The sequence below is a fragment of the Pseudophryne corroboree genome, unplaced genomic scaffold, assembly GCF_028390025.1.
Source record: "Pseudophryne corroboree isolate aPseCor3 unplaced genomic scaffold, aPseCor3.hap2 scaffold_617, whole genome shotgun sequence".
NCBI lineage: Eukaryota > Metazoa > Chordata > Amphibia > Anura > Myobatrachidae > Pseudophryne > Pseudophryne corroboree.
In genome coordinates this window covers 138,913-166,159 of record NW_026970213.1, presented here as the reverse complement: position 1 = coordinate 166,159, position 27,247 = coordinate 138,913, and the positions used below count along the sequence as shown (strand labels likewise).

Below are 27,247 nucleotides of genomic sequence, written 5' to 3'. Positions count from 1 at the left end.
GCACAGCCGCAGTCACTAAGCAACCAGTAGCTCTCCCGCTCATAGGCTGTAGTATCCCGTCACTCATCTTCTAGCCCCGCCCACTCCTTATTTCATACACCAAGGAGTCCATCATACAGCCCCGCCCACTCTACTCGCCATTGGTCGGACTGTCCCGTCACTCATCGTGACATGTGTAGGAGGGAGAGGGGGCGGGGCTGCGAGCAATGGGCGGGAGAAAGGTTACTGAGTGACTGGACCCTGCGACCAATAGCTAGAGACAGAGGCGGGGCTGGCTGAGTGACGGGTCGCTACAGCCTATGAGAGAGTAGGCGGGGCTGGTGGCTGATCCCATGCTCTAGACGGTGACCCGGAAACAGAGCCCCGCCCCTTCCTGTACACACAGCTCCGCCCCCGGTCTCCTCCAGGTAATGGCCGCCGCCCCCTATCCTGCCGGGCAGGGTGTATGTGCTGCAGTGTGTGGTGCATGGAGAGTATATTACCCGTGTCATACACACACAGCACTGCTATGTGTTATGTTAATGCGTGTTACACATAGGGGGGTGGTATATACACATAGGGGGGAGGTATACACACATAGGGGGCAGTATATACACATAGGGGGGAGGTATACACACATAGGGGGCAGAATATACACATAGGGGGGAGGTATACACACATAGGGGGCGGTATATACATATAGGGGGCGCTTTACACACATAGGGGGCGGTATACACACATAGGGGGGAGGTATACAGACCCTACCTCCCATACCCCCCTCCCCTGCCTGTCCTCTTCTATCCCCCTCACCTGCCGCCCCCTGCCTGTCCTCTTCTATCCCCCTCACCTGCCGCCCCCTGCCTGTCACTGCTCATACAGGGTGTTACACATAGGGGGGAGATATATACACATAGGGGGGAGATATATACACATAGGGGGAGGTATACACACATAGGGGGGCGGTATACACACATAGGGGGGCGGTATACACACATAGGGGACGGTATACACATATAGGGGGCGCTATACACACATAGGGGCGCTATATACACATAGGGGGCGCTATACACACATAGGGGCGCTATACACTTATAGGGGCGCTATATACACATAGGGGGTGCTATACACACATAGGGGCGCTATATACACATAGGGGGGCGCTATACACACATAGGGGGCGCTATACACACATAGGGGCGCTATATACACATAGGGGGGCGCTATACACACATAGGGGGCGCTATACACACATAGGGGCGCTAAATACACATAGGGGGTGCTATACACACATAGGGGGCGCTATACACACATAGGGGCAGTATACACACATAGGGGCGCTATACACACATAGGGGCGCTATATACACATAGGGGGGCGCTATACACACATAGGGGGCGCTATACACACATAGGGGCGCTATATACACATAGGGGGTGCTATACACACATAGGGGCGCTATACACACATAGGGGGCGCTATACACACATAGGGGACGGTATACACACATAGGGGACGCTATACACACATAGGGGGCGCTATACACACATAGGGGCGCTATATACACATAGGGGGTGCTATACACACATAGGGGCGCTATATACACATAGGGGGGCGCTATACACACATAGGGGGCGCTATACACACATAGGGACGCTATATACACATAGGGGGGCGCTATACACACATAGGGGGCGCTATACACACATAGGGGCGCTATATACACATAGGGGGTGCTATACACACATAGGGGGCGCTATACACACATAGGGGGCGCTATACACACAGGGGGCAGTATACACACATAGGGGCGCTATACACACATAGGGGCGCTATATACACATAGGGGGGCGCTATACACACATAGGGGGCGCTATACACACATAGGGGCGCTATACTCACATAGGGAGCGCTATACACACATAGGGGGCGCTATACACACAGGGGGCGGTATACACACATGGGGGGCGGTATACACACATGGGGGGCACTATACACACATAGGGGGCACTATACACACATAGGGGGCGGTATACACACATAGGGGGCAGTATACACACATAGGGGGCGCTATATACACATAGGGGGGCGCTATATACACATAGGGGGCACTATACACACATAGGGGACGGTATACACACATAGGGGGTCGCTATATATACATAGGGGGTGCTATACACACATAGGGCAGTACGGACGGTGTAATGGTTAGCATTACTGCCTCACAGCACTGAGGTCATGGGTTCGATTCCCACCATGGCCCTAACTGTGTGGAGTTTGTATATTCTCCCCGTACTTGCGTGGGTTTCCTCCGGGTACTCCGGTTTCCTCCCACAATCCAAAAATATACTGGTAGGTTAATTGGCTCCCAACAAAATTAACACTAGTATGAATGTGTCTGTGTACATGTGGTAGGGAATATAGAATGTAAGCTCCACTGGGGCAGGGACTGATGTGAATGGGCAAATATTCTCTGTACAGCGCTGCGGAATATGTGTGCGCTATATAAATAACTGGTAATAAATAAATAATAAATAAATATACACACATAGGGGATGGTATACACACATAGGGAGCGCTATACACACATGGGGGGTGCTATACACACATGGGGGCGGTATACACACATAGGGGGCGCCATACACACATAGGGGGGCGGTATATACACATAGGGGGCACTATACACACATAGGGAACGCTATACACACATAGGGGGCGCTATACACACATAGGGGGTGCTGTACACACATAGGCGGCGCTATACACACATAGGGGACGGTATACACACATGGGGGGCGGTATACACACATGGGGGGCACTATACACACATAGGGGGCACTATACACACATAGGGGGCGGTATACACACATAGGGGGCAGTATACACACATAGGGGGCGCTATATACACATAGGGGGGCGCTATATACACATAGGGGGCACTATACACACATAGGGGACGGTATACACACATAGGGGGTCGCTATATATACATAGGGAGCGCTATGCACACATGGGGGGCGGTATACACACATAGGGGGGCGCTATACACACATAGGGGGCGGTATATACACATAGGGGGCACTATACACACATAGGGAGCGCTATACACACATAGGGGGCGCTATACACACATAGGGGGTGCTGTACACACATAGGCGGCGCTATACACACATAGGGGGCGGTATACACACATGGGGGGGCGGTATACACACATAGGGGGTCCTATACACACAGGGGGGCGGTATACACACATAGGGGGCGCTATACACACATAGTGGCACTATACACACATAGGGGGGCGCTATACACACATAGGGGGGCGCTATATACACATAGGGGGGCGCTATATGCACATAGGGGGCGCTATACACACATAGGAGACGGTATACACACATGGGGGGCGGTATACACACATAGGGGGTGCTAGACACACATAGGGGGTGCTGTACACACATAGGCGGCGCTATACACACATAGGGGGCGGTATACACACATGGGGGCGGTATACACACATGGGGGGCGGTATACACACATGGGGGGCACTATACACACATAGGGGGCACTATACACACATAGGGGGCGGTATACACACATAGGGGGCAGTATACACACATAGGGGGCGCTATATACACATAGGGGGCGCTATATACACATAGGGGGCACTATACACACATAGGGGACGGTATACACACATAGGGGTCGCTATATATACATAGGGGGTGCTATACACACATAGGGGATGGTATACACACATAGGGAGCGCTATACACACATAGGGGACGGTATACACACATAGGGAGCGCTATGCACACATGGGGGGGCGGTATACACACATAGGGGGGCGCTATACACACATAGGGGGCGGTATATACACATAGGGGGCACTATACACACATAGGGAGCGCTATACACACATAGGGGGCGCTATACACACATAGGGGGTGCTGTACACACATAGGCGGCGCTATACACACATAGGGGGCGGTATACACACATGGGGGGGCGGTATACACACATAGGGGGCGCTATACACACATGGGGGGCGCTATACACACATAGGGGGCACTATACACACATAGGGGCACTATACACACATAGGGGGCGCTATACACACATAGGGGGTGCTGTACACACATAGGGGGCGGTATACACACATAGGCGGCGCTATACACACATAGGGGGTGGTATACACACATGGGGGGGCGGTATACACACATAGGGGGTTCTATACATACGGGGGGGGCGCTATACACACATAGGGGGCGGTATACACACATAGGGGGCGCTATACACACATGGGGGGCGCTATACACACATGGGGGGCGCTATACACACATAGGGGGCACTATACACACATAGGGGCACTATACACACATAGGGGGCGCTATACACACATAGGGGGTGCTGTACACACATAGGGGGCGGTATACACACATAGGCGGCGCTATACACACATAGGGGGTGGTATACACACATGGGGGGGCGGTATACACACATAGGGGGTTCTATACATACGGGGGGGCGCTATACACACATAGGGGGCGGTATACACACATGGGGGGCGCTATACACACATGGGGGGCGCTATACACACATAGGGGGCACTATACACACATAGGGGGCGCTATACACACATAGGGGGCGCTATACACACATAGGGGGTGGTGTACACACATAGGGGGCGGTATACACACATAGGCGGCGCTATACACACATAGGGGGTGGTATACACACATGGGGGGCGGTATACACACATAGGGGGTTCTATACATACGGGGGGGCGCTATACACACATAGGGGGCGGTATACACACATAGGGGGCGGTATACACACATGGGCGCTATACACACATAGGGGGCGGTATACACACATAGGGGGCGGTATACACACATAGGGGGCGGTATACACACATGGGCGCTATACACACATAGGGGGTGCTGTACACACATAGGGGGCGGTATACACACATGGGCGCTATACACACATAGGGGGCGGTATACACACATAGGGGGCGGTATACACACATAGGGGGCGGTATACACACATGGGCGCTATACACACATAGGGGGTGCTGTACACACATAGGGGGCGGTATACACACATAGGCGGCGCTATACACACATAGGGGGCGGTATACACACATAGGCGGCGCTATACACACATAGGGGGCGGTATACACACATGGGCGCTATACACACATAGGGGGTGCTGTACACACATAGGGGGCGGTATACACACATAGGCGGCGCTATACACACATAGGGGGTGGTATACACACATGGGGGGGCGGAATACACACATAGGGGGTGCTATACATACAGGGGGGCGTATACACACAAAGGGGGTGAATAGGGTTGCCCCTTCGTGTCTCCTGTCCCTTCCCAGTTGCCCCCTACCTGCCTCACATATCCCCCTCCCCTGCCTGTCCCCTTTTCTCTATCGTCCTAAGTGGATGCTGGGGTTCCTGAAAGGACCATGGGGAATAGCGGCTCCGCAGGAGACAGGGCACAAAAGTAAAGCTTTTACAGGTCAGGTGGTGTGTACTGGCTCCTCCCCCTATGACCCTCCTCCAGACTCCAGTTAGATTTTTGTGCCCGGCCGAGAAGGGTGCAATTCTAGGTGGCTCTCATAAAGAGCTGCTTAGAGAGTTTAGCTTAGGTTTTTTATTTTACAGTGATTCCTGCTGGCAACAGGATCACTGCAACGAGGGACAGAGGGGAGAAGAAGTGAACTCACCTGCGTGCAGGATGGATTGGCTTCTTGGCTACTGGACATGAAGCTCCAGAGGGACGATCACAGGTACAGCCTGGATGGTCACCGGAGCCACGCCGCCGGCCCCCTCACAGATGCTGAAGCAAGAAGAGGTCCAGAATCGGCGGCTGAAGACTCCTGCAGTCTTCTAAAGGTAGCGCACAGCACTGCAGCTGTGCGCCATTTTCCTCTCAGCACACTTCACACGGCAGTCACTGAGGGTGCAGGGCGCTGGGGGGGGGCGCCCTGGGAGGCAAATGAAAACCTTTAAAAAGGCTAAAAATACCTCACATATAGCCCCAGAGGCTATATGGAGATATTTACCCCTGCCTAAATGTACTAAATAGCGGGAGACGAGCCCGCCGAAAAAGGGGCGGGGCCTATCTCCTCAGCACACGGCGCCATTTTCTGTCACAGCTCCGCTGGTCAGGAAGGCTCCCAGGTCTCTCCCCTGCACTGCACTACAGAAACAGGGTATAACAGAGAGGGGGGGCATAATAAATGGCAATATATTAATATAAAAGCAGCTATAAGGGAGCACTTAATCATAAGGCTATCCCTGTCATATATAGCGCTTTTTGGTGTGTGCTGGCAGACTCTCCCTCTGTCTCCCCAAAGGGCTAGTGGGTCCTGTCTTCGTATAGAGCATTCCCTGTGTGTCTGCTGTGTGTCGGTACGTGTGTGTCGACATGTATGAGGACGTTATTGGTGTGGAGGCGGAGCAATTGCCAAATATGAGGATGTCACCTCCTAGGGGGTCGACACCAGAAGGGATGCCTTATTTGTGGAATTACGGGATAGCATCAACTCGCTTAAGCAGTCGTTTGCCGACATGAGGTGGCCGGACACTCAATTAGTGCCTGTCCAGGCGCCTCAAACACCGTCAGGGGCTGTAAAACGCCTTTTGCCTCAGTCGGTCGACACAGACCCAGACACAGGCACTGATTCCGGTGGTGAAGGTGACGAATCAACCGTATTTTCCAGAAGGGCCACACGTTATATGATTTTGGCAATAAAGGAGATGTTACATTTAGCTGATACTACAGGTACCACTAAACAGGGTATTATGTGGGGTGTGAAAAAACTACCAGTAGTTTTTCCCGAATCAGAAGAATTAAATGACGTGTGTGATGAAGCGTGGGGTGCCCCCGATAAAAAACTGCTAATTTCCAAGAAGTTATTGGCTTTATACCCTTTCCCGCCAGAGGTTAGGGAGCGCTGGGAAACACCTCCTAGGGTGGACAAAGCGCTAACACGCTTATCAAAACAAGTGGCGTTACCCTCTCCTGAGACGGCCGCACTTAAAGATCCATCAGATAGGAGGATGGAAAATATCCAAAAAGGTATATACACACATGCAGGTGTTATACTACGACCAGCTATTGCGACTGCCTGGATGTGCAGTGCTGGGGTAGTTTGGTCAGAGTCCCTGATCGAAAATATTGATACCCTGACAGGGACAATATTTTACTGTCGTTAGAACAAATAAAGGATGCATTTCTTTATATGCGTGATGCACAGAGAGATATCTGCACACTGGCATCACGGGTAAGTGCTATGTCCATTTCGGCCAGAAGAGCTTTATGGACACGACAGTGGACAGGCGATGCGTAGAGGGGTTATTTGGGGTCGGTCTATCGGATTGGGTGGCCACGGCTACGGCCGGGAAATCCACCTTTCTACCTCAAGTCACTCCCCAACAGAAAAAGGCACCGACTTTTCAACCGCAGCCTTTTCGTTCCTTCAAAAATAAGAGAGCAAAGGGCTATTCATATCTGCCACGAGGCAGAGGACGAGGGAAGAGACAGCAACAGGCAGCTCCTTCCCAGGAACAGAAGCCCTCCCCGGCTTCTACAAAAGCCTCAGCATGACGCTGGGGCTTCGCAAGCGGACTCGGGGGCGGTAGGCGGTCGTCTCAAGAATTACAGCGCGCAGTGGGCTCACTCGCAGGTAAATCCCTGGATCCTGCAGATAATATCTCAGGGGTACGGGTTGGAATTAGAGACAGAGCCACCTCGCCGTTTCCTGAAGTCTGCTTTACCAACGTCCCCCTCCGAAAGGGAGACGGTTTTGGAAGCCATTCACAAGCTGTATTAGCAGCAGGTGATAGTCAAGGTACCTCTTCTACAACAAGGGAAGGGGTATTATTCCACTCTATTTGTGGTACCGAAGCCGGATGGTTCGGTAAGGCCTATTCTAAATCTGAAGTCCTTGAACCTGTACATAAAGAAGTTCAAGTTCAAGATGGAGTCACTCAGAGCAGTGATAGCGAACCTGGAAGAAGGGGACTTTATGGTATCCTTGGACATCAAGGATGCGTATCTCCACGTTCCAATTTACCCCTCACACCAGGGGTACCTCAGGTTCGTTGTACAAAACTGTCACTATCAGTTTCAGACGCTGCCGTTTGGTTTGTCCACGGCACCTCGGGTCTTTACAAAGGTAATGGCCGAGATAATATTTCTTCTTCGAAGAAAAGGCGTATTAATTATCCCATACTTGGACGATCTCCTAATAAGGGCAAGGTCCAGAGAACAGCTAGAGATGGGTTTAGCACTATCTCAAGAGGTGCTAAAGCAGCACGGATGGATTCTGAATATTCCAAAATCCCAATTAATGCCGACAACTCGTCTGCTGTTCCTGGGGATGATTCTGGACACAGTTCAGAAAAAGGTTTTTCTTCCCGAGGAAAAAGCCAAGGAGTTATCTGACCTGGTCAGGAACCTCCTAAAACCAGGAAAGGTGTCTGTACATCAATGCACAAGAGTCCTGGGAAAAAATGGTAGCTTCTTACGAAGCAATCCCTTTCGGCAGATTCCATGCAAAGGGATCTGTTGGACAAATGGTCAGGGTCGCATCTTCAGATGCACCTGCGGATAACCCTGTCGTCGAGGACAAGGGTATCCCTTCTGTGGTGGTTGTAGGAGGCTCATCTATTGGAGGGCCGCAGATTCGGCATACAGGATTGGATCCTGGTGACCACGGATGCCAGCCTGAGAGGCTGGGGAGCAGTCACACAGGGAAGAAATTTCCAGGGAGTGTGGTCGAGCCTGAAAAAGTCTCTTCACATAAGCATTCTGGAACTAAGAGCAATCTACAATGCTCTAAGCCAGGCGGAACCTCTGCTTCAAGGAAGACCGGTGTTGATCCAGTCGGACAACATCACGACAGTCGCCCATGTAAACAGACAGGGCGGCACAAGAAGCAGGAGGGCAATGGCAGAAGCTGCCAGGATCCTTCGCTGGGCGGAGAATCACGTGATAGCACTGTCAGCAGTATTCATCCCGGGCGTGGACAACTGGGAAGCAGACTTCCTCAGCAGACACGACCTTCACCCGGGAGAGTGGGGACTTCATCCAGAAGTTTTCCACATGCTATTAAACCGTTGGGTAAAACCAATGGTGGACATGATGGCGTCTCGCCTCAACAAAACACTGGACAGGTATTGCGCCAGGTCAAGAGATCCGCAGGCAATAGCTGTGGACGCGCTGGTAACACCTTGGGTGTACCAGTCGATATATGTGTTCCTCCTCTGCCTCTCATACCAAAGGTATTGAGGATTATACGGCAAAGAGGAGTAAGACTAGTGGCTCCGGATCGGCCAAGAAGGACTTGGTACCCGGAACTTCAAGAGATGGTCACGGACGATCCGTGGCCTCTACCTCTGAGAAGGGACCTGCTGCAGCAGGGTCCCTGTCTTTTTCAAGACTTACCGCGGCTGCGTTTGACGGCATGGCGTTTGAATGCCAGATCCTAAAAGGAAAAGGCATTCCAGAAGAAGTCATTCCTACCTTGATAAAGGCAAGGAAGGAAGTCACCGCGAAGCATTATCACCGTATTTGGCGAAAATATGTTGAGTGGTGCGACCAGCGGAATGCTCCGATGGAGGAATTTCAACTGGGTCGTTTCCTACATTTCCTGCAATCAGGATTGTCTATGGGTCTCAAATTGGGATCTATTAAGGTTCAAATTTCGGCCCTATCAATATTCTTCCAAAAAGAATTGGCCTCAGTCCCTGAGGTCCAGATTTTTATCAAAGGAGTACTGCATATACAGCCTCCTGTGGTGCCTAAGGTGGCACCGTGGGATCTAAATGTAGTTTTAGATTTCCTCAAATCCAATTGGTTTGAACCACTAAAGAATGTGGATTTGAAATATCTCACATGGAAAGTGACTATGTTACTGGCCCTGGCTTCGGCCGGGAGAGTATCTGAACTGGCGGCTTTATCTTATAAAAGCCCTTATTTAATTTTCCATTCGACATAGGGCAGAGCTGCGGACGCGTCCGCATCTTCTCCCTAAGGTGGTATCAGCGTTTCACCTGAACCAGCCTATTGTAGTGCCTGCGGCTACAGACGACTTGAAGGACTCCAAGTTGTTGAACGTTGTCAGAGCCTTAAAAATATACATTTAAAGGACGGCTGGAGTCAGAAAATCTGACTCGCTGTTTATACTGTATGCACCCAACAAGTTGGGTGCACCTGCTTCTAAGCAGTCGATTGCTCGTTGGATTTGGAACAAAATTCAACTTGTACATTCTGTGGCAGGCCTGCCACAGCCTAAATCTGTTAAGGCCCATTCCACAAGGAAGGTGGGCTCATCTTGGGCGGCTGCCCGAGGGGTCTCGGCATTACAACTCTGCCGAGCAGCTACGTGGTCAGGGGAGAACACGTTTGTAAAATTTTACAAATTTGATACCCTGGCAAAGGAGGACCTGGAGTTCTCTCATTCGGTGCTGCAGAGTCATCCGCACTCTCCCGCCCGTTTGGGAGCTTTGGTATAATCCCCATGGTCCTTTCAGGAACCCCAGCATCCACTTAGGACGATAGAGAAAATAAGAATTTACTTACCGATAATTCTATTTCTCGGAGTCCGTAGTGGATGCTGGGCGCCCATCCCAAGTGCGGATTATCTGCAATACTTGTACATAGTTATTGTTAACTAATTCGGGTTATTGTTTAGGAAGCCATCTTTCAGAGGCTCCTCTGTTATCATACTGTTAACTGGGTTTAGATCACAAGTTGTACGGTGTGATTGGTGTGGCTGGTATGAGTCTTACCCGGGATTCAAAATCCTCCCTTATTGTGTACGCTCGTCCGGGCACAGTACCTAACTGGAGTCTGGAGGAGGGTCATAGGGGGAGGAGCCAGTACACACCACCTGACCTGTAAAAGCTTTACTTTTGTGCCCTGTCTCCTGCGGAGCCGCTATTCCCCATGGTCCTTTCAGGAACCCCAGCATCCACTACGGACTCCGAGAAATAGAATTATCGGTAAGTAAATTCTTATTTTATCCCCCTCACCTGATGTGACGACACCGCAACCCTGGCACTCCACATGCATTCCTACTGTCCACTTTCCATCAAGAACCTCATCTCCTCCCAGTCCTCAAATCCTGGCACCCCTTTTCCACTGTCAACTTGCTCCTCTGCCCCCCCCCCTCGCCGCCTCGTCTCCCCCCCCCCTCCCCGCCCCCTCACTCTCTGCTCTTGACTTTGCCACCTACTTCCCATGCAAAATTGGCTCCCTATGGCAGGATATCACATCCCACCAGACCCTGAGCAATGCCCTCCTCCATTTCCTGACACCCCCCCCTCCCCTTACCTCCTACCAACTCTGACATCTCTCTTCTTTGTATCTAGTGTGGAAGTCATGGCCCTCAGCCGTTCCTCACCCTCTCCACCTCCCCATTTGACCCTATCACCTCCTCCGCTACCTCTCTTCTTCTGCGTGTTCCCATCTTGCCCATCTCATTCTCTCCCTCTCATCAGACACTGTCCCCTCGGCCTTCCATCATGCTCTTGTCTCCCCTATTCTTATAAACCCCTCCCTTCATCCAACCAACCACTCTCTCCAACTACCGACCATCTCTCTCCTCCTAACTCCTGTCTTTCCTCACACTCACTGCTTGACCCATTCCAGCCTGGCTTCCGTCCTCTCCACTCCACTGATACTGCCCTCGCTAAAGTCTGCAAAGACCTCCATGCTGCCAGATCCAATGGTCACTACTCTCTGCTTATTCTCCTTCACCTCTCTGCTGCATTGGACACTGTGGACCACCCTCTTCTTTAACTACTTTTCTCTAGCATCCACAAGGGATATTGGGGACAGAATTAGAACCATGGGGTATAGACGGGTCCAAAGGAGCACGTGCACTTTAAACATTCTACCACTGGGTGTGCTGGCTCCTCCCCCTCTATGCCCCTCCTACAGCTCAGTTTAGATAAAGAGCCCTCAGGAGAGGATGCACACTCTGCATCTCCAGAGTTTTCCTTCATTTTTATTTCTAACTTTTAATGATTTCGGTATGCTGTTTGGGCAACAGTATACCTGCACTATGGGAGATTTTTTTAGGGGGGGGGATGGTCACCGGCCTCCTGAGGTGAGAGCCGCTTCCCCGTTGCATGACCACCGTCCTGAGGGGCTGTTTGTTCAGCGGGGCATGGCGCCTTGTCTGTCGCAGCCGCAGCATTGCGCACACCCCTGACACTGCCTGAAGGTGATCTTCAGTGGTGAGTACCAACCGGGGGGACCCGCTAGGGGAGGTCCCCCGGACAAATGTGCGGCTGAATCTCCTGGGGGGGACCCGCTATAGCCCCTGCGTGAGACTGGCTAAACACAGGTGAACCAATGTGAGGTTGTACATACATAAGGAGACATGGCCAGTATAAATATACAGCAGTAGCTCCGGAACCATGGCGGGGGGCGGAGCTACATTAGAGCGGGCTCAGCAGCCTATTGGCATCTTCCTCTGCATGAGCTGCAGCAGCCTCCACAGCTCCTCCAGAACTGCCCCTGTATACACTGGTACTGGGTATAGGGGGGGGGGGGAGCCGCTATCATTGTGCACAATAATCCCCTGTGGGGTTTTATAAAGAATATCACTGTGGTTACACAGATGTAACAACCACTGACAGCCTCACTGGGGCCGGTCACCATTGGGTGCGCTGGAGTCCTCTCTTCTCTGTCTCCTCTCACATGCAATAGGGCAGGCTTGTCATATATCATATCAGGCTGTATTGTGTGTGTATATTGTACTGTTTTCTACTACACTATGGTAAAACAGAAGTCATGCAGTGTGTGTAATGCCAGGTTCTCTCCTAGCACATCCTGCTCAGTATCATGTGAGCAGTGTAGTCAGTCATCTCATGCTGATACTAATGTGGGGGAGAATGCAGAGCCCTCCTGGTTGGGGGCTATAAAAACTATGATGTCTGATATGTCATCTCAGCTCACTGCAACTGCAAACAAGACACAAGAACTGCAACAAGCAGTGGCTAGCCTTACTGCTAAGCGTCGCTCCCTGCCTGCTTCACAGAAACCTGCTCTACCTGCACTCCTATCATATGATACTGATGATGATGTACAGGATGATGGGGATCCCACCCCAATCCAGGGTATTGAACCCCTCGTATTGGCTATTAGGGAGGTGTTAAAGCTCCTCCTGGGGGATGCAAGTACTCAGCAGTCATTTTTCCTCCCTCAAAAGGAACCAAAAGTCACATTCCCTGATTCCACGGAATTGGATGACTTATTTAAACTAGCCTGGAAGAATCCAGATAAAAAATATCATGGTGACGAAAAGGTTTCTGAATACCTTCCCCATTGCCCCTGAAGGCAGAAAATTCTGGGAAGAATCCCCAGCCGTAGATGTCTCAGTCTCTCGCCTTTCTAAAAAGGCAGTGCTCCCTGCTCCGGGCTCCCTTACGGTGAAGGACCCGGCGGATAGGAAAATAGAGACCACTCTAAAATCTATTTTCTCCTACGTCCTAGAGGATGCTGGGGATGCTTCAAGAACCATGGGGTATAGACGGCATCCGCAGGAGACATGGGCACACTACAAGACTTTGAATGGGTGTGAACTGGCTCCTCCCTCTATGCCCCTGCTCCACACTCCAGTTAGATTCTGTGCCCAGTGAGACTGGATGCACACTGAGGAGCTCTCCTGAGTTTCTCTGAAAATACTTTTTGTTAGGTTTATTATTTTCAGGGAGATTTGTTGGCTACAGGCTCCCTGCATCGTGGGAGTGAGGGGAGAGAAGCAGACCTACTTCTTAAGAGTTCAAGGGCTCTGCGTCTTAGGCTACTGGACACCATTAGCTCCAGGGGGTTCGATCACTACGGTACACCTAGCTGCTTTTTCCCGGAGCCGCGCCGTCAACCCCCTCACAAAGCCAGAAGATAGAAGCCGGGTGAGTATGAGAAGATCAGAAGACTTCAGTGACGGCTGAAGAGGTGCCGCGCTGCGCGCCATGCTCCCACACATATCACAGCACTGCAGGGTGCAGGGCGCAGGGAGGGGCGCCCTGGGCAGCATGAACACCTCAAATCAGACTGCCTTGAGTTATAACAGTGCCCCAGGCACTAGATAAGGGTCCCCAGCCAGTATAAACATTTTTAAGCGGGACTGAAGCGCGATACGTCGTGGGCGGGGCTTAGCCCACATACCTCTGACCAGCGCCATTTTCTCTCCTCAGAAGCTGCAGAGACGCTGGCCCTGTCCTCCACACGGCTGTACAAGTAACAGGGTGCAAAACGGGGGGGGGGAGGCACAAATAATTTGTTGCTGATTTGTATATATATAAAGCGCTAACAGGTCTGGGCAGTCATTTCACTGGCCTCAGTACGGGGATAGGCGCTGGGTGTGAGCTGGCAGAACGCTCTCTGTGTCTCTCTTACAGGCTTTATTGTGGGTCTGTCTCCTATAGCCCCAGTGTAGTTGTGGGTGTCGGTACGTGGGTGTCGACATGTCTGAGGCGGAATGCTTTTCCCAGGAGGAGGCTGGAGTGGGGACATAAAATACTGTGAGAGTGACCGTGACTGCACCGCCGACGGATGATTGGATGAATATATGGAGAGTGTTTTAAACGCAAACGTGACTAAAGGGCCCTACACACTAAAAGATTATCTGTCCAATCTGGCTGATTGGAAAGAAAATCTGGCAATGTCTGGGAGCAAATGGCAATTCACTATTTGCTCTCAAACATTGGAAAACAGACAAAATGGACTTTAAGACAAATTGGTTAAGTTTGTTTCATTAAACCAATTTATCTGAACTGTTTTTGTCCATTTTCTTGATTTTGGTAGCAAATTGTTGATTGTCATTTTCTCCCAGCCATTGCCAGATTTTCTTTCCAATCAGCCAGATTGGACAGATAATCTTTAAGTGTGTAGGGCCTTTAAGTTGTCTAAGAGATTTGATAAATCTGAGTCTAAGAACCAGACATGGAGGAAATCCATGGAAGATGCTTTGTCACAGGCCCAGACCCCTTCGGGGTCACAGAAACGTGCAGTTACCCAGATAGCAGAGACATATACCGACACAGACTCTGATTCCAGTGTCGACTATAGTGATGCCAGATTACATCCAAAGCTGGCTAAAAGCATCGAGTACATGATTGATAAAAGAAGTATTACATATCACTGAGGACCCTGCTGTTCCTGATACTAGGGTCTGTATGTATAAAGGAAAGAAACCTGAGGTAACGTTTCCTCCCTCTCATGAACTGAACGCGCTTTTTGAAAAGGCTTGGGAAAATCCTGACAAAAAGATACAGGTTCCCAAAAGAATTCCAGTGACATATCCGTTCCCCTCTGGGGACAGGGAAAGGTGGGAGTCAATCCCCACGGTAGACAAAGCTTTATCGAGTGTATCCAAAAAGGTGGCGCTTCCGTCCCCTGACACGGCAGCCCTAAAGGATCCTGCGGATCTTAAGCAGGAAAATACCCTGAAATCCATTTATGTCAGTACAGGGTCACTGCTCAGGCCTGCCGTTGCTGTGCCATGGGTGAGTAGCGCTATTGAAAGGTGGGCAGATAACTTGTCATCTGAGGTAGATTCCCTAGACAGGGATAGCATGCTTTTGACTTTGGGTCACATCAGGGATGCTGCAGCGTATTTAAAGGAAGCTGTGAGGGATATTGGCCTTTTGGGATCAAGGGCCAATGCCATGGCAGTCTCAGCTAGGAGAGCGTTGTGGATTCATCAATGGAATGCTGATGCTGACTCTAAGAAGGTGATAGAGTCTCTACCATTTAACGGTAGGGTCTTGTTTGGCGACGGCCTCACTGACCTAGTATCTACGGCTACCGCGGGTAAGTCATCGTTCCTGCCTTATGTTCCTGCACAGCAAAAGAAAACGCCCCACTATCAAATGCAGCCCTTTCGCCCAATAAATACAAAAAAGGACAAGGATCTTCTTTCCTTGCTACCGGAGGAAGGGGAAAAAGGTCACAAGCTGTGGCAAGTTCCCAAGAGCAGAAGTCCTCCCCGGCTTCTGCCAAATCCACCGCATGACGCTGGGGCTCCTCTGAGGGAGTCCGCACTGGTGGGGGCACGTCTCGAACTTTTCAGTCAGGTCTGGGTGCACTCGGACCTGGACCCTTGTATAGTCGAAATAGTAACCCAAGGGTACAAATTGGAGTTTCAAGACGTGCCCCCTCACCGATTTTTCAAGTCGGCCTTGCCAGCATCTCTTCTAGAAAGGGAAATAGTAAGCGCTGCGATACTAAAGTTGTGTCACAGTCAAGTGATTGTCACGGTGCCCCCGTCACGAACAGGCTCGAATAAAACCCTTCCCCCCGAAGGGTTTTATTTGAGCCTGTTCGTGGTCCCGAAGCCGGATGGTTCAGTCAGACCGATTCTGAACCTAAAATCCCTCAATTTCTTTCTAAAGAAATTCAAATTCAAGATGGAATCTCTACGTGCAGTGATCTCCACGCTGGAAGAGGAGGATTTTATGGCATCGGTTGACTTAAAGGATGCATACTTGCATGTCCCCATATTTCCTCCGCATCAGACTTACCTAAGATTTGCGGTACAGTATTGTCATTACCAATTTCAGACGTTGCCGTTTGGTCTGTCCACGGCTCCGAGGATTTTCACCAAAGTAATGGCGGAAATGATGGTTCTCCTGCGCAAGCAGGGAATCACAATTATCCTGTACTTGGACGATCTCCTCATAAAGGCGAGGTCCAAGGAGCAATTGTTGAAGAATGTGGCTCTTTCACTGACGATTCTGCAACAACACGGGTGGCTCCTAAATTTGCCAAAATAACAGTTGGATCCAACGATACGGCTTTCGTTTCTGGGTATGATTCTGGACACAGAATTGCAGAGATTTTTCCTTCCAATGGAAAAAGCTCTTGATTTACAGAACATGGTAAAACAATTTCTGAAACTAACAAAAGTGTCAGTTCTTCAATGCACTCGGTTGCTGGGGAAGATGGTGGCGGCCTACGAGGCCATTCCATATATGGCAGGTTCCATGCAAGGGTGTTTCAGTGGAACCTGTTGGACCGGGTGGTCTTCAGTATGCCGACTGATGGGATCCCGGCGCCAGAATCCCGACAGCCTGCATACCGACATTTATTGTCCCTCGTGGGGGTCCACGACCCCCTGGACGGAGAATAAAAAAGCGTGGCACGTGTACCGCGGCGAGCCCGCAAGGGGCTCATTTGCGCTTGCCACACTGTCGGTAAGCCGGCGGTCGGGCTCCCGGTGCCGGTATGCTGGTTGCCGGCATACCATACTGAACCCTGTTGGACCAATGGTCCGGGTCTCACCTGGACATGCATCGGAAGATAATTCTATCTCCCAGGACCAGAATCTCCCTTCTGTGGTGGCTGCACAGTTCTCACCTTCTGGAGGGGCGCAGGTTCAGGATTCAGCATTGGATCCTGGTGACCACAGATGCAAGCCTCCGAGGCTGGGGAGCAGTCACACAGGGAAGAAACTTTCAGGGAAAGTGGTCGAGCCAAGAAGTTTTGTCTACACATAAACATTCTGGAATTAAGAGCCATTTACAACGGCATACTGCAAGCAGAACATCTTCTTCGAGGTCTGCCTGTCTTGATTCAGTCAGACAACATGACAGCAGTGGCGTACATAAACTGCCAAGGCGGTACAAGGAGCAGAGCGGCGATGGCCGAGGCCACGAAGATTCTTAGCTGGGCGGAAAGACATGCCAGTGCTCTGTCAGCAGTCTTCATTCCGGGTGTGGACAACTGGGAAGCAGACTTCCTCAGCAGACACGATCTCCAGCCAGGAGAGTGGGGTCTTCGTTGGGGAGTTCCTCAAGTAGACATGATGGCGTCACGCCTCAACAAGAAACTTCAGAGATATTGATCCAGGTCAAGTGACCCTCAAGCTATAGCGATGGACGCCCTAGTGACACAGTGGGTGTTTCCGTCGGTATATGTGTTCCCTCCACTTCCTCTCATTCCAAAGGTGATAAAGATTATAAGAAGAACAAGGGTTCAGGCGATACTCATTGTTCCGGATTGGCCAAGAAGGGCCTGGTATCAAGAGCTTCGAGAGTTGCTCATAGAAGATCCCTGGCCTCTTCCTGTTCGTGAGGACCTGTTGCAACAGGGGACGTGCGTGTATCAAGACTTACCACAGCAGTTTGACAGCGTGGTGGTTGAACGCCAAATCCTAGCCCGAAAGGGTATTCCCAGTGAAGTCATTCCCACACTTCTTCAGGCTAGAAAAGAAGTAACAGCAAAGCATTACCACCGTATTTGAAGAAAATATGTGTCTTGGTGTGAATCCAAGAAGGCTCCTACGGAGGAATTTCAGCTTGGGCGGTTGCTCCATTTTTTGCAAGCAGGTGTGGATGCGGGCCTAAAGTTATGCTCCATTAAAGTACAAATTTTGGCCTTATCTATTTTCTTTCAGAAGGAGTTGGCCTCCCTTCCAGAAGTTCAGACCTTTGTGAAAGGCGTACTGCACATACAACCTCCCTTTGTGCCCCCAGTGGCACCATAGGATCTTAACATGGTGTTGCAATTCCTACAATCTCATTGGTTTGAACCTTTGCGTAAGGTTGAGTTAAAATTCCTTACTTGGAAAGTAGCCATGCTGTTGGCCTTGGCATCTGCAAGGCAGGTATCTGAATTGGCTGCTTTGTCGCACAAAAGTCCCTATTTAATCTTCCATGCTGATAGGGCGGAGTTGAGAACTCATCAGCAATTTTTGCCAAAGGTGGTTTCTTCGTTTCACGTGAACCAGCCTATTGTGGTTCCAGTGGCTACTGATGCCTTGGTCAGAGCTTTGAAAATCTATGTCGCCAGAACGGCTCAAGTTAGGAAAACAGAGGTTCTGTTTGTCCTGTATGCTCCCAACAAGATTGGGGCTCCTGTTTCCAAGCAGACAATTGCACGCTGGATCTGTAATATGATTCAGCAGTCTCATTCTACGGCAGGATTGCCGTTACCGAAGTCGGTGAAGGCCCATTCTACCAGGAAGGTGGGCTCATCCTGGGCGGCTGCACGAGGGGTCTCGGCATTACAGCTGAGCTGCTACTTGGTCAGGATCAAACACCTTTGCGTAGTTCTACAAGTTTGATACCCTGGCTGGGGAGGACCTCTTGTTTGGTCAATCTGTGCTGCAGAGTCATCCGCACTCTCCTGCCCGTTCTAGAGCTTTGGTATAAACCCCATGGTTCTTGAAGCATCCCCAGCATCCTCTGGGATGTATGAGAAAATAGGATTTTAATACCTACCGGTAAATCCTTTTCTCTTAGTCTATAAAGGATGCTGGGCGCCCGTCCCAGTGCGGACGGTATCTGCAGTTATTGGTTGTAGTTACGCACATGTTGTGCTGAGTTCAGTCAGTCTGTGACTGTTGTTAATCATGCCGTTGCATGCGTTGTTGTTGAATGCCATGTTGTATGGCGTGTTGGTGGTGTGAGCTGGTATGTATCTCACCTTAGTTTAAAATGTTAAATAAATACTTTTCCTCGAAATGTCCATCTCCCTGGGCACAGTTCCTATAACTGGAGTCTGGAGGAGGGGCATAGAGGGAGGAGGTAGTTCATACCCATTCAAAGTCTTATAGTGTGTCCATGTTTCCTGCGGATCCCGTCTATACCCCATGGTTCTTGAAGCATCCCCAGCATCCTCTATGGACTAAGAGAAAAGGATTTACCGGTAGGTATTAAAATCCTATTTACGTTGCTGCAGGCGTAGCACAATGGCTTGTCATTGCAGGTTGCAGGATGACACATGCAATCCATTCCTGGGCTAGACAAATAAAGGAAGATCTCTTGGGTAATATGACCTTAGACGACACTGTTGCCTTACTGTCTCACATTCAGGACACGGCAAGAGTCCTCTGTGACTCCTTATAAGAGATTGGCACTGTTAGTGCTAGAACCACGGCTATGGCTGTGTCTGCGCGCAGAGCCATATGGTTACGTCAGTGGATCGCTGATGCTGACTCAAAACGTAATGTGGAATCTCTTCCCTTCACAGGTGAATGGCTCTTTGGAGGTGACCTGGACACCTGGATTTCGAAGGCTACGGACGGAAAATCCACATTTCTCCCTTCGGGTGCCCCTCCTGCTAGACGTTCCTAAACGGGACCATCTACTCAGTCCTTTCGGTCCTCCAGATTTCGATCCAGAGCCAGAGGAGCCTCCAACGCAGCGAGAGGCTCCAGGGGAAAACCTATAAAACTAGCAGTTGCTGGGTCTCAGAACCAGAACACCAGTTCTGCTCTCGCAAACACTTCAGCATGACGGTGCACACCCACCCCGGGGGGATCTTGTGGTGGGAGCTCAGTTACGTCACTTCAGCATGATGGTGCACACCCACCCCAGGGGGATCTCGTGGTGGGAGCTTGGTTACATCACTTCAGCATGACGGTGCACACCCACCCCGGGGGGATCTTGTGGTGAGAGCTCGGTTACGTCACTTCAGCATGACGGTGCACACCCGCCGCGGGGGGATCTTGTGGTTGGAGCTCGGTTACGTCACTTCAGCATGACGGTGCACACCCACCGCGGGGGGATCTTGTGGTGGGAGCTCGGTTACGTCACTTCAGCCACATCTGGGATGGTTCTTGCCAAGATGCCTGGGTTAGGGACCTTATCTCTCAGAACTACAAGCTGGAGTTCGACGGTTCTCCCCAACGATTTTTCAAATCAGTCTTACCAGTTTTGGAAAGTATGCGTGGTACTCTACTACTGGCCATAGAGAAGTTGATACAGTCCCAGGTCATTGTCCCAGTACCACTGTGGCAACAAGGACAGGGTTACTACTTCAGTCTGTTTGTAGTACCGAAACCAGACGGGTCTGTGAGATCCATTCTGAATCTGAAGTCCTTGAATCCTTACCTGAACGTTTTCAGATTCAAGATGGAATCTCTGAGGGCAGTGATCGCAGGCCTGGAACTACAGGAGTTCCTAGTATCCCTGGATATCAAGGATACTTATCTACTTGTCCCAGTTTGGCCATCTCATCAGGCCTTTCTGAGGTTTGCCCTGCTGAACGATCATTACCAATTTCAGGCGTTACCCTTCGGCCTGTCTACAGCTCCAAGGGTGTTCACGAAGGTGGTGGTGGAAATGATGTTTCAACTCAGGGTGCAGGGGGTCAATGTGATCCCATACCTGGACGATCTCCTGATGAAAGCAAAATCAAGGGAGCTTCTATTGCTCCACATAGATCGCACTATCCAACTCCTGTGTCACCACGGGTGGAGCCTGAATCTACAGAAGTCCCACCTGGAACTGTCTCCACGGCTCCTGTTTCTGGGCATGTTACTGGATAATGTAGCACAGAAAATATTCCTCTCAGAGGACAAGGCGAGAACACTCCAAGAAATGGTACACATGGTACTCAGACTTGCTCGAGTCGCCGTCCATCTTTGCATAAAATTGATGGGAAAGATGGTGGCCTCCTACGAGGCGATACAGTACGGAAGGTTCCATGCCAGACCCTTCAAATTGGACATCCTGAACAAATGGTCCGGTTCCCATCTTCAGATGCACCGGATGATTCGGCTGTCACCCCGGACCAGGATTTCACTCCTGTGGTGGACACAGTCTTCCAACCTCTTGAAAGGCCGGAACTTCGGGATTCAGGACTGGATCCTCCTCACAACAGATGCGATTCTACGTGGATGGGGAGCTGTCACCCAAGGGGCGCAGTTCCAGGGCAGGTGGTCTGCCCAGGAGGCCCTGCTTCCAATCAACATTCTCGAACTTCGGGCTATCCAGAACGTCTCTGCTTCAGGCGTCTCCTCTACTAAGGCAACAGGCAATCCAGGTGCAGTCGGACAACGCTTTGGCGGTGGCGTACATCAATCGACAAGGAGGGACAAAAAGCAGGGCCTGCATGCGAGAAGTGTCAAGAATACTCCTCTGGGCAGAAAAACATGCAAGAGCGCTGTCCGCATTCTTCATTCCGGGAGTGGAGAACTGGGAGGCAGACCTCCTAAGCCGCCACGACCTCCACCCGAGGGAGTGGGGACTACACCCTCAGGTATTCCAACTGAACATCCACAGGTGGGGTTGCCCACAGATCGACTTGATGGCCTCTCATCTCAACAAGAAGCTTTGCTGCTATTGCTCACGGACCAGGGACCCTCAGGCGAATGCAGTGGATGCGCTGACTTCGCTTTGGCCTTACCAGCTGGTCTACCTGTTTCCTCAAGCGGATCAGACATCAAAGAGTGGAAGCAATCTTGATTGCCCTGGATTGGCCCTGAAGAGCATGGAACACGGCTCTTCTGGACATGTCTGTACAGGACCCTTGGCCTCTACCACTAAGAAGGGATCTTCTTCAACAAGGACCGTTCGTCTACTCGGACTTACGGCAGCTTAGTTTGATGGCATGGAAGTTGAGCGGAACATCCTAGCTCACAAAGGGCTTTCCAAAAAGGTAATTGCCACTATGGTACAAGCCAGAAAACCTGTGACGTCAAAACACTATTATCATATCTTGCAGAGATATGTCTCGGTGCGAAGAACGCACATATCCCTCTTCGGAATTCCACTTAGGAAAGTTCCTGTGTTTCCTGCAGGCTGGAATGGATAAGGGCTTATGTCTGGGATCCATTAAGGTCCAGATTTCAGTTCTTAACATCTTCTTCAAGAAGAAGTTGGCTCTCTTGCCAGAAATTCAGACCTTCTTGCAAGGGGTGCTTCATATACAACCTCCCTTTGTGCCCCCTATGGCACCTTGGGATCTAGATGTTATGTTACTTTTCTACAGTCCTCCTGGTTTAAACCTCTGGTGATGGTAGAAGACAAGTTCCTCACGTGGAAGACGGTGATTTTACTGGCCCTGGCTTCTCCTAGGTGTGTCTCAGAATTGGGGTGCCTTATCCTGTCAACTAATTACCTCCTCCCAGTCCTACCTATTTTGCATGTGCTCTCCCCATCTCACTCTCCACCTCTCTACAAAACTTCAAACGGGCTCTCAAGGCCCACTTCTTCACAAACCCCAGGCAATTGTCCTCCTAACCCTCTTATCCGCACTCAATCTTCCGCTTCTATGTCACCCTGGTCTGTTAGCCCTATCTACAGTAATAATACAGGGACATGACTGGGGAGGTGAGGGGATCTGGGAGTGTCACAGTGACATCACTTATATCTATAGTAATAATACAGGGACAGGACTAGGTAGGTAAGGGGGGACCTGGGAGTGTCACAATGACATCACTTATATATACAGTAATAATACACGGACATGACTGGGGAGTTGAGGGGATCTAGGAGCGGCACAGTGACGTCACTTATATCTATAGTAATAATACAGGGACATGACTGGGGAGGTGAGGGGATCTGGGAGTGTCACAGTGACATCACTTATATCTATAGTGATAATACAGGGACATGACTGGGGAGGTGAGGGGATCTGTCAGTATTTACAGTGATATTGATGTCTCCCCCATTTCGCAGGGTTGCACAGTAGTAAAGAAGACATCTGGAGAGTGTGAGACACCCAGCAGCCATAGCCGTGTGTCACGTGGACTGAGCAGGACCCAGAGCCCCATCACTGTGCCTCCACCTCACTCACTGATACATGAGGGGCACAGTGACCAGAAGATCCTGGAACTCACCAACAAGATCATTCAGCTGCTGACTGGAGAGGTGACTGCTGGGAATGGGACATTATACAGTAACACCAGGGGATGTGTCTGGGTGATGACTGGAGAGGTGACTGCTGGGAATGGGGCATTATACAGTAACACCAGGGGATGTGTCTGGGTGATGACTGGAGAGGTGACTGCTGGGAATGGAGCATTATACAGTAACACCAGGGGACGTGTCTGGGTGATGACTGGAGAGGTGACTGCTGGGAATAGGACATTATACAGTAACACCAAGGGATGTGTCTGGGTGATGACTGGAGAGGTGACTGCTGGGAATGGGGCATTATTCAGTAACACCAGGGGAAGTGTCTGTGTGATGACTGGAGAGGTGACTGCTGGGAATGGGACATTATACAGTAACACCGGGGGATGTGTCTGGGTGATGACTGGAGAGGTGACTGCTGGGAATGGGACATTATACAGTAACACCGGGGGACGTGTCTGGGTGATGACTGGAGAGGTGACTGCTGGGAATGGGACATTATACAGTAACACCAGGGGATGTGTCTGGGTGATGACTGGAGAGGTGACTGCTGGGAATGGGACATTATACAGTAACACCGGTGGATGTGTCTGGGTGATGACTGGAGAGGTGACTGCTGGGAATGGGACATTATACAGTAACACCAAGGGATGTGTCTGGGTGATGACTGGAGAGGTGACTGCTGGGAATGGGACATTATACAGTAACACCGGTGGATGTGTCTGGGTGATGACTGGAGAGGTGACTGCTGGGAATGGGACATTATACAGTAACACCAGGGGACGTGTCTGGGTGATGACTGGAGAGGTGACTGCTGGGAATGGGACATTATACAGTAACACCAGGGAATGTGTCTGTGTGATGACTGGAGAGGTGACTGCTGGGAATGGGACATTATACAGTAACACCAGGGGACGTGTCTGGGTAATGATTGGAGAGGTGACTGCTGGGAATGGGAAGTTATACAGTAACACCAGGGGTCGTGTCTGGGTGATGACTGGAGAAGTGACTTCTGGGAATGGGGAATTATACAGTAACACCAGGGGATGTGTCTGGGTGATGACTGGAGAGGTGACTGCTGGGAATGGGGAATTATACAGTAACACCAGGGGATGTGTCTGGGTGATGACTGGAGAGGTGACTGCTGGGAATGGGACATTATACAGTAACACCAGGGGATGTGTCTGGGTGATGACTGGAGAGGTGACTGCTGGGAATGGGACATTATACAGTAACACCAGGGGACGTGTCTGGGTGATGACTGGAGAGGTGACTGCTGGGAATGGGGCATTATACAGTAACACCAGGGGATGTGTCTGGGTGATGACTGGAGAGGTGACTGCTGGGAATGGAGCATTATACAGTAACACCAGGGGACGTGTCTGGGTGATGACTGGAGAGGTGACTGCTGGGAATGGGACATTATACAGTAACACCAGGGAATGTGTCTGGGTGATGACTGGAGAGGTGACTGCTGGGAATGGGACATTATACAGTAACACCAGGGGACGTGTCTGGGTAATGATTGGAGAGGTGACTGCTGGGAATGGGAAGTTATACAGTAACACCAGGGGTCGTGTCTGGGTGATGACTGGAGAAGTGACTTCTGGGAATGGGGAATTATACAGTAACACCAGGGGATGTGTCTGGGTGATGACTGGAGAGGTGACTGCTGGGAATGGGGAATTATACAGTAACACCAGGGGATGTGTCTGGGTGATGACTGGAGAGGTGACTGCTGGGAATGGGACATTATACAGTAACACCAGGGGATGTGTCTGGGTGATGACTGGAGAGGTGACTGCTGGGAATGGGACATTATACAGTAACACCAGGGGTTGTGTCTGGGTGATGACTGGAGAGGTGACTGCTGGGAATGGGGAATTATACAGTAACACCAGGGGATGTGTCTGGGTGATGACTGGAGAGGTGACTGCTGGGAATGGGACATTATACAGTAACACCAGGGGATGTGTCTGGGTGATGACTGGAGAGGTGACTGCTGGGAATGGGACATTATACAGTAACACCAGTAGATGTGTCTGTGTGATGATTGGAGAGGTGACTGCTGGGAATGGGACATTATACAGTAACACCAGGGGACGTGTCTGGGTGATGACTGGAGAGGTGACTGCTGGGAATGGGGCATTATACAGTAACACCAGGGGATGTGTCTGGGTGATGACTGGAGAGGTGACTGCTGGGAATGGGATATTATACAGTAACACCAGGGGATGTGTCTGGGTGATGACTGGAGAGGTGACTGCTGGGAATGGGACATTATACAGTAACACCAGGGGACGTGTCTGGGTAATGATTGGAGAGGTGACTGCTGGGAATGGGAAGTTATACAGTAACACCAGGGGTCGTGTCTGGGTGATGACTGGAGAAGTGACTTCTGGGAATGGGGGATGTGTCTGGGTGATGACTGGAGAGGTGACTGCTGGGAATGGGGAATTATACAGTAACACCAGGGGATGTGTCTGGGTGATGACTGGAGAGGTGACTGCTGGGAATGGGACATTATACAGTAACACCAGTAGATGTGTCTGTGTGATGATTGGAGAGGTGACTGCTGGGAATGGGACATTATACAGTAACACCAGGGGACGTGTCTGGGTGATGACTGGAGAGGGGAATGCGACATTATACTGTAACACCAGGGGATGTGTCTGGGTGATGACTGGAGAGGTGACTGCTGGGAAAGGGGCATTATACAGTAACACCAGGGGATGTGTCTGGGTGATGACTGGAGAGGTGACTGCTGGGAATGGGACATTATACAGTAACACCAGGGGACGTGTCAGGGTGATGACTGGAGAGGTGACTGCTGGGAATGGGACATTATACAGTAACACCAGGGACGTGTCTGGGTGATGACTGGAGAGGTGACTGCTGGGAATAGGACATTATACAGTAACACCAGGGGATGTGTCTGGGTGATGACTGGAGAGGTGACTGCTGGGAATGGAACATTATACAGTAACACCAGGGATGTGTCTGGGTGATGACTGGAGAGGTGACTGCTGGGAATGGGGCATTATACAGTAACACCAGGGGATGTGTCTGGGTGATGACTGGAGAGGTGATTGCTGGGAATGGGGCATTATACAGTAACACCAGGGGATGTGTCTGGGTGATGACTGGAGAGGTGACTGCTGGGAATGGTACATTATACAGTAACACCGGGGGACGTGTCTGGGTGATGACTGGAGAGGTGACTGCTGGGAATGGGACATTATACAGTAACACCAGGGGATGTGTCTGGGTGATGACTGGAGAGGAGACTGCTGGGAATGGGGCATTATACAGTAACACCAGTGGATGTATCTGGGTGATGACTGGAGAGGTGACTGCTGGGAATGGGACATTATACAGTAACACCAGGGGATGTGTCTGGGTGATGACTGGAGAGGTGACTGCTGGGAATGGGGCATTGTACAGTAACACCAGGGGATGTGTCTGGGTGATGACTGTATCACTGTGTGTGTCAGGTTCCTATAAGGTGTCAGGATGTCACTGTCTATGTCTCCATGCAGGAGGGGGAGTATATAGAGGAACACAGGGGTCTGTACAAGGACGTGATGATGGAGAATCACCGGCCCCTCACATCACTGGGTAAGAGGAGACTGTCATGTATTGTACAGGGGAGAG

General features: G+C 50.8%; 1 protein-coding gene and 1 long non-coding RNA gene across 2 annotated transcripts in view; one reads left to right on the top strand and one right to left on the bottom strand.

Moving 5' to 3' along the window:
• Window positions 1-27,247, bottom strand: part of LOC135035841 (oocyte zinc finger protein XlCOF7.1-like) — a gene marked incomplete at its 3' end in the record, with an annotated part of 104,123 nt that overhangs the window by 73,432 nt on the left and 3,444 nt on the right. The window lies entirely within an intron of this gene.
• Window positions 358-27,211, top strand: LOC135035840 (uncharacterized). The gene is made up of 3 exons (XR_010230758.1): window positions 358-407; window positions 23,417-23,608; window positions 27,133-27,211. It is a non-coding gene; the product is annotated as an uncharacterized LOC135035840 (long non-coding RNA).